This window comes from Ahaetulla prasina, chromosome 8 (genome assembly GCF_028640845.1).
Source record: "Ahaetulla prasina isolate Xishuangbanna chromosome 8, ASM2864084v1, whole genome shotgun sequence".
Lineage (NCBI taxonomy): Eukaryota > Metazoa > Chordata > Lepidosauria > Squamata > Colubridae > Ahaetulla > Ahaetulla prasina.
This window is the reverse complement of record NC_080546.1, coordinates 38,552,165-38,559,982: the sequence shown is the minus strand read 5'-3', so window position 1 is coordinate 38,559,982 and position 7,818 is coordinate 38,552,165. Positions and strand designations below refer to the sequence as shown.

General features: G+C 36.2%; 1 long non-coding RNA gene across 1 annotated transcript in view; it reads left to right on the top strand.

Annotated features, from left to right (window-relative positions):
• Positions 1-248: 248 nt before the first annotated feature.
• Positions 249-7,818, top strand: part of LOC131202965 (uncharacterized) — a 33,491-nt gene continuing 25,921 nt past the window's right edge. Inside the window, exon 1 of the long non-coding RNA XR_009156261.1 lies at positions 249-351. This is a non-coding gene — a long non-coding RNA (uncharacterized LOC131202965). The remainder of the gene's footprint in view (positions 352-7,818) is intronic.

The following is a 7,818-nucleotide window of genomic DNA, read 5'->3' as shown; positions in this document are numbered from 1 at the left end:
GACTGCTGCCTGCAATTTGGCAGTTTGAATCTCACCAGGCCCAAGGTTGACTCAGCCTTCTGTCTTTCTGAGGTGGATAAAATGAGGACCCAGATTGTTGGGGAAATATGCTGACTCTGTAAACTGTTTAGAGAGGGCTGTAGAGCATGTAAAGCAGTGTATAAGTCTAAGTGCTAAGTGCTAAAGGAAGAGGGAAGGGAAGGGAAGGGAAGGGAAGGGAAGGGAAGGGAAGGGAAGGGAAGGGAAGGGAAAGAAAGAAAGAAAGAAAGAAAGAAAGAAAGAAAGAAAGAAAGAAAGAAAGAAAGAAAGAAAGAAAGAAAGAGAAAGAAAGAAAGAAAAGAAAAGACATTGGTATGTTTTTATATATCTTAGTTAAATTTGGACATGTTTGTATTACTGTTAAATTAAACAGGGGTTTAATGCTTTTCTTCCACATGATCAAATCTTGATGAAAATTGTCCCCCATGGCATTTATTTATCCTGGAAGGCAAGCCACCATATGTTCTTAAGGAATTTGCTTTTGAGACTTAATAACTGTGCAAAGTGAAGCACTCCTTTGAGATTTTGTACAGACCTGCTAACAAAGCTCCTTTGTAGAGGTTTAAGTCAAGGTCAAGATAGAAAATATAAATCTTAACCATTACCTTATATGCCATAATTCTGATACCTGGATTCTTTCTAGCTATTAAATATTAAAATAGTAATTTTCATATGATGAATTTAATTAAATCATAATTGCATCATTATGCATCTAATAACTTAAGTTACATATTTTGATTTGTCAGTAAGTTTCACTGAGTTCAATGAAGATTCTATTCATGCAAATTCAGTAAGCATAGTATTATCTTAATCTTTAGAGATGTTTCATATAAATAGAAAATAAAATGTATCTGAATAAAATATCATCCATTGTACTGCTTCACTAAATCAAAACTCATTGAAACACGTATTTCTGTCATTCAGTTAACATTTTGGGTAAAAATAAATAAATAAACTCATTAACTATACTTTTAGTAGGTAACCATCATGTATAGTGGAACTCATTATCTCGCTTTGGTATATTCTTTTTTATTTTGCTTGAGTGTATCTAGGGTGGGATGCTGGGGATCTACAGGGGTTCAGGAGAAACTCTAGCTAAGATTCTGTGCAGTTCGGAGAACCCCCAAATCCCACTCCTGGCTGGCTTTGACCCGCCCACCCCTCCCCTTCCAGGAATTCCCATGAGGCCCATTTTGGATGCAGGTAAGTGCAGGGTGCATGCGGAGGCTCAGAGAGGGCAAAAAATGGGCCTACTGGAAGTTCGGGAAGGCCGGAAACAGGTCTTCAGAGCCTGGGGAGGCCATTTTTCACCCTCCCAGAGGCTTGAGGACAGCCTCTGGAGCCCAGGAACAGCAAAAAGCCCACCCAGCAACCTGGCAGAGAACCCCTTGCTAAAATTTTTGAAGCCCACCCCTGAATGTATCCTAAGATATAATGCAACCCAATGAAGATATCACTTGCAAATTTTGCTGCTGAGAATTCTGTGATCCATTATATTTTAGAGCCATTATTTTCATATTTTTATTATACCACATCAAATATTAGTATTGGGATATTTAAGTGTAATATTTATTTATTATTTATATTTATTTTTACTTTTATTACTTTTACAAATAATTTAAGGTGGCAGATGCATGCAATGCAGCTTCCTCCCTCTATTGTCCCCATATCAACAACTCTTTTCATGAGTTGGACTGAGAGAGAGTGACTGCCTCAAGGATACCCAGCTAGCTTTTATGGCTAACATATGAAAGTATTAGCCATGAAACACTAGAACTCACAGTCACTTGGTGCCCTAAAGTGACTCTAATTAAATAATGCTTTATTTAATCAGTGAATAAGATAATAAAAATGTTAACCATTTTTTTATAGAGAAATAAGAGAGAAAGAGAGAGAGAGAGAGAGAGAGCGGGAGAGAAAGAAAGAAAGAAGTGGAAAAGACCAACAAAATTAGAATAGTTACTCTATAGATATACTAAATATAGTACATTTCAGACTGTCATTGTTCTTTCCTTTCAGTTATTTTTAATGTGAATATTGTCCCTATATTTAATATCTGATTATATCAGCCACGTTTAAAATTAAACTTTATTACTTAGAGCCAGATTGTTCAGAGTCAGCATGTTGTTATGGAAAGGTATGTTTGAAACCATATGTATATTACTTTTATATCATTTCTATTAAAACATTTAAATAAGAAGATAAAAACTAACACAAACTAATATAAAGAAGAAAAAAGAAAAACCAAATAAAAAACAATAATTTCAAGAAAAGAAAATAATTGAAGAAAAGTAGATAAGAAAGAAAAAAGATAAGTGACTTCTGGTATTCTTCACAACAGTTAAAAGTACAAATATATTTTAATCTCTTTCAAAGTTATATCATATTACTTTTCTTTCTATAATGTACTTTGTCTAATCATAAAAACTATAAATCACAAGCTTATGGAAAAAATCCATAAGCGACTCCAGTCACTAAAAATGTAGATATTCTCATAGTCAAATAAGTCCGTTTATTAATTTGTAGATATGTGATCTTCACTATCTTACATGTTTTATTTGGAAGTAAATCTCTGAGCAAGCATTTTTGCATTGTAATAGCAGTTTTCAAAATTTTCCTGATTTTTTTCCCCCTCTTCCTAAAAGCTTAAATCTGAAGCAGAAGATCAGAAAAGTATGACAGACATATTAAGAACCTTTAAATATTTTTCAGGAGTTTAGCTTCTGGGTCTACTTTTCTTTTGTCAAATGACAAAACTCTTCTAATGTATTAAAAATGCAAGAGTTTCAGAAGATTAAAAGCAAGGTGTCTTAATATAGATTTCAACTTGCAATGCATAGGCAGTCTGAAGAAAAAGTAGGTTGATAATTTCAGGGCCAAAGATTCCAAATACAATGAAATTTATTCATGGGTGGGCTGCTGGGGGGTTTGCAGAGGCTCTAGCTAAGATTCTCTGCAGTTCAGAAAACCCCCAAATCCCACTCCTGGCTGGCTCCACCCACTCTGTCCCGCCCCTCCCAGAAGTCCCCACACAGCCCATTTTGGATGCAAGTAAATGTGCGCAGAGGCTCGGGGAGGGCTCAAAACAGGCCTACCAGAAGTTTGGGAAGGCTGGAAAGCCTTCAGAGGGCCTCTAGAGCCTTGGGAGGCCTTTTTGCCCTCCCTGAGGCTCGAGAAAAGCCTCCAGAACCCAGGAAGGGCAAAAACGCCCTGCTGTGGTGCAGAAGGTTGACTAGTCCAGGGGTCTCCAACCTTGATCCCTTTAAGACTTGTGGACTTCAACTCCCAGAGTTCCTCAGCCAGCAAAAAGCTGGCTGAGGGACTCTGGGAGTTGAAGTTCACAAGTCTTAAAGGGACCAAGGTTGGAGACTCCTGGACTAGACCATGCCCACCGTGGCCACACCCACCCAGCAATCAGGCAGAGAACCCCTTGCTAAAAAATTTTAAGCCCACCCCTGAATTTATTTACTTATTTGTAAATTTTATTTGCTGCCTATCTCATATCCAATGACTCTGGGCAGCATATCTGAAGTTACTGTGCCATTTAAAGATGTTAATCTTTGCACTTTACAGTTATATTAGACAGGAAAAAATGAATCATAGTTTTCCTCTTCATTCACATGGATATTCAGCTGTCTAACTGACTGGGCTGTGCCTCCTATTCATAAAAGGAAGTGGATAAGCGTTTCCTTTCTTCCCTAATTTTTTATTTGTGTGAACCTTGGCCAAATATATAATTCACAAATCTGTTAAACTCCATGTCTATTCAGTTAACTTTAACATTTAAATAGCTAATATTTATCTTGATGCTGGCATTTTAAGCTCAAAAGCTTAAACAGAAATGTGACTTTCCATTTGGTTCCACTACTTCTGAAAACTTAAATTCAAGAACTTATGGCTATTGTTTTACATGTTTATAAAAATTCAAAATAACCATTAGAATTAAATATATATAGTCTCTGTCTCTCATTCGGCATTCCTTTATCCTATGTCCCTTGCATGATGCCAAATAATTTGTTAGTTTGCTCTTGAGTAGCAATATCAGGAGGGAAAAAATGAAAGAGAAGGAGAGAGGGAATGAGAGAGGGAGGGAAAAAAGAAAGAAAGGAGAAAGGGAATTACATTTTTTTAAAAATATGTTCCCATATTAGAAGTCAAGAATAATTATTTGTTACATTGCTCACTTTCCAGGTAGTCCTTCTTCCAACACTGTAAGATTTAACATGGCTTTCTGTTATAGATAGTCCTTTTTACAACAATAATTGAGTCCAGAATTTCTGTTACTAAACAAGACATTGGTTAAATGACTTTTGCCACATTTGTTAAGTGAATCACTGTAGTTGTTAACAACATGATTTTTTAATGAATCCAGCTTCCCCATTTATTGCTTGTCAGAAGGTTAAAAAAAGGGCATCACGTGACTGCAGGAAACTGCAACCACCATAAATATGAGTCAGTTTCCAAGTGTCTAAATTTTGATCACGTGACCATGGGCATGCCGCAAGAGCTATAAGTGTAAAAATAATCATAAGTCACTTTTTCCCAGTGTCACTGTAACTTCGAACAGTCACTAAATGAACTGTTGTAAGTCGCGGACTACCTGTAATGCTTTTATTCCATACATAATTCTGTCTACTAGCTACATATATCACTTTTTCACCAGTTTTGACATTATTATGGTTACCTTGATGAACGTATCTTTTCTTTTATGTACACTGAGAGCATATGCACCAAGACAAATTCCTTGTGTGTCCAATCACACTTGGCCAATAAGAAATTCTATTCTATTCTATTCTATCAATAATTATGAAGCTGTCCACATTAAAAAAAAATAACCTCATACAGGCCTAATTGTGGCAATATAAAGATCATATGTATTAGTGTTATGCACTGGATGACATTGGAAATCACTAGTGTGGATAATCTTTATGTATTATGAGTGAGCAGTGACCAAATATACTTTATTTAGTGTTTTAATGTGTTGCTGGTTTGTTTTCATCTGACAATTGTCAGCATAAAAATTGCTTTACTTAATTAAAGGCCATGTAGTTCAGCCTTCTGTGTAATCTAATGCTCTCCTCCTTAAAAAGCAAGAGCTCAATCAAAATAAACTGTTGAAAAAAATGTAGCCCAAACTTAGCAGGACTATCAGAATATATTACAAGTGATCCCAATGTCAAAAAACATATTGCATTTGGAATTCCATTTTGAAAGTAGTGTATTATTAAACCTCCTAAATGTTTTTGACAATAGGGATATGATGCAGAATGAATATTACCATTCTAGGATAAAGCTAAAGGTATAATTTTGTACAATGACATTATAATCATTTGCTATTAAAAATAGTGATGAGAGAGGGAGAGTGGGAGGGGAGGAAGGGGGAGGGAGGAGAGACAGAGGGAGAAACATACTGTAAATATATGAGCATGACAATATTGCAGTCTAAACAGAAAAAAAGAATTTCCAACATAAAGAGTTCAAAATGTATCTGAATCAGAATGGATTTATAGCTTCATTCATGTGAATAAGTTCTGTTTTCCTTCTATTTTAAAAGTGATGATATTAATGGTAAGAAAATAATAACTTCAGAAAGGCTTGGGGTTTTATCTTGCGGTTTTCAATATACAAAGTTTAAAATCTTTTAGAAACCCTGCTTGTCATAAGCCCCGATCAACCAACTTCCCTTCCCTCCCATTTTTCTGTTTCTATATTCCTAACTAGGGAATTCCCAGTAGCCAAAAGAGACAGCAGAAGGAAGGAAAGAGATTCCAGTGTCAAAGTTCTCCTCACAGCTTAGTTCCCTTCCTCTAACTAAGTGTGGATATATAACTAACCTCATGGCTCTTGGAACAGCATTTCTAAGAGTAATCTTACTAAAATTTTAGTAATATTAATATGAAATAATGAATGAATTAATATATAATACTTCTTTTGTACATAATTAACAAGTGTTAGATATTTCTGAAGTTGCAAAATGCCTCTGAAATTTTGGCCAAGGGATATCAAGGCCACATTAGTATATTTGTTTTTTCATTGGATTAATCAATCTCTAATAACAGAATTTAATTGGATTGGGCATTGGATAAGTTCACTTTTACCTTTATGCATATGCTTTTTAATTGTTTCAGTAAGAATAGAACTGATTTCCATAGGCTAAAACTACCCAACTCACTCATTCACAGACTGGATTCCAAAGTTAGAATAGAATAGAATTTTTTAGAATAGAATAGAATTTTATTGGCCAAGTGTGATTGGACACACAAGGAATTTGTCTTGGTGCATATGCTCTCAGTGTACATAAAAGAAAAGATACGTTCATCAAGGTACAACATTTACAACACAATTGATGATCAATATATCAATATAAATCATAAGGATTGCCAGCAACAAGTTATAGTCATACAGTCATAAGTGGAAAGAGATTGGTGATGGGAACTATGAAACGATTAATAGTAGTGCAGATTCAGTAAATAGTCTGACAGTGTTGAGGGAATTATTTGTTTAGCAGAGTGATGGCCTTCGGGAAAAAACTGTTCTTGTGTCTAGTTGTTCTGGTGTGCAGTGCTCTATAGCGTCGTTTTGAGGGTAGGAGTTGAAACAGTTTATGTCCAGGATGCGAGGGATCTGCAAATATTTTCACGGCTCTCTTCTTGATTCGTGCAGTATACAGGTCCTATCTCATCTCACTTTAGTCTGAAAGTAGTATATCTTAACTTGCATGACTTGGGTGGGTGGGTGGCAGAGAAACAGTCCAGTTTTGTGGAATGATATAAACTCCAGTATTTTAAAAAAAAACATTGTTTAGCTAAGGTGCTGGAATAGGAGTGGACAGATTGAATTCCAAACCTTACTTAAGCACAGATTCCAGCTGAGTGAGTTTGAGCTAGTTACTTTTTTAAAACCCCTGAACAAGAATGATGAAAATCATCTATCTAGAAACTGCATTGTACTAGTGTGATAGATTATGGTCCACAACCTTCAGTGAAAAGCTCATTTTGCACTGTTGGAAGAAATATCCATCTGGGTTCAGTTCCAAGTGGGGACAAAGACACTGGAAACATGGAGGCTGCTTGGAAAGATGGTTTAATGGTGGTCAGGATCACATGGCTTGAGATCCTGAACAGAAAAGGGCTGAGATCCTGTGTGCTCCCTGGCTTTATGCTTTTTCTGAGCTTTGAACTTTCTGGGGCACAGGAAGAGTATCCTGATTGGTTGTCAGACTCCCAGGGGGTGGGGGTCTTAGCTAACATGTAGGTTGTCCCTCAAGCTTGCCTGAGCCTTGCCATGTGGTGAAATGGGTAGAGGCTAATCCTATCATGTCCTGAGGGCCATGTCTTAATCCCATCACCCTGGAGCTGAAGGTCTTCTGTGTTGTAGATAAGATGTCTTTTGTCTTTCTGGGGCTATTAACAAAGGTGGGGGCCGCTTTCCAAGAGCATGTTTCTCCTTTTCTCATCCAGGAAGGTATAATATTCTGCTTTTTAAAATATTTCCTAGAATATTTCATTCTTCTAGGAGGGGGGTGGGTGCTAAATTCCTACAGCACTGCATTGCCTTAGAATGTTTGTAATAGATAAACCTGCACAGCACACCTTAAGAATGGATCCTCCTTGCTTCACTGCTTTTTAGAGTTTCTTCCTTTTTATTAATAGCCCGTGTCTAATTCTCTCCAACAAATTTTGCTTCTAAAATTATTGTTTTGCCATCATTTTGCCTTTTGTCATTCAAAAATAAAACATAATTATTGATCATTCATTCAAATAAGTTTCTCTGTTGTTT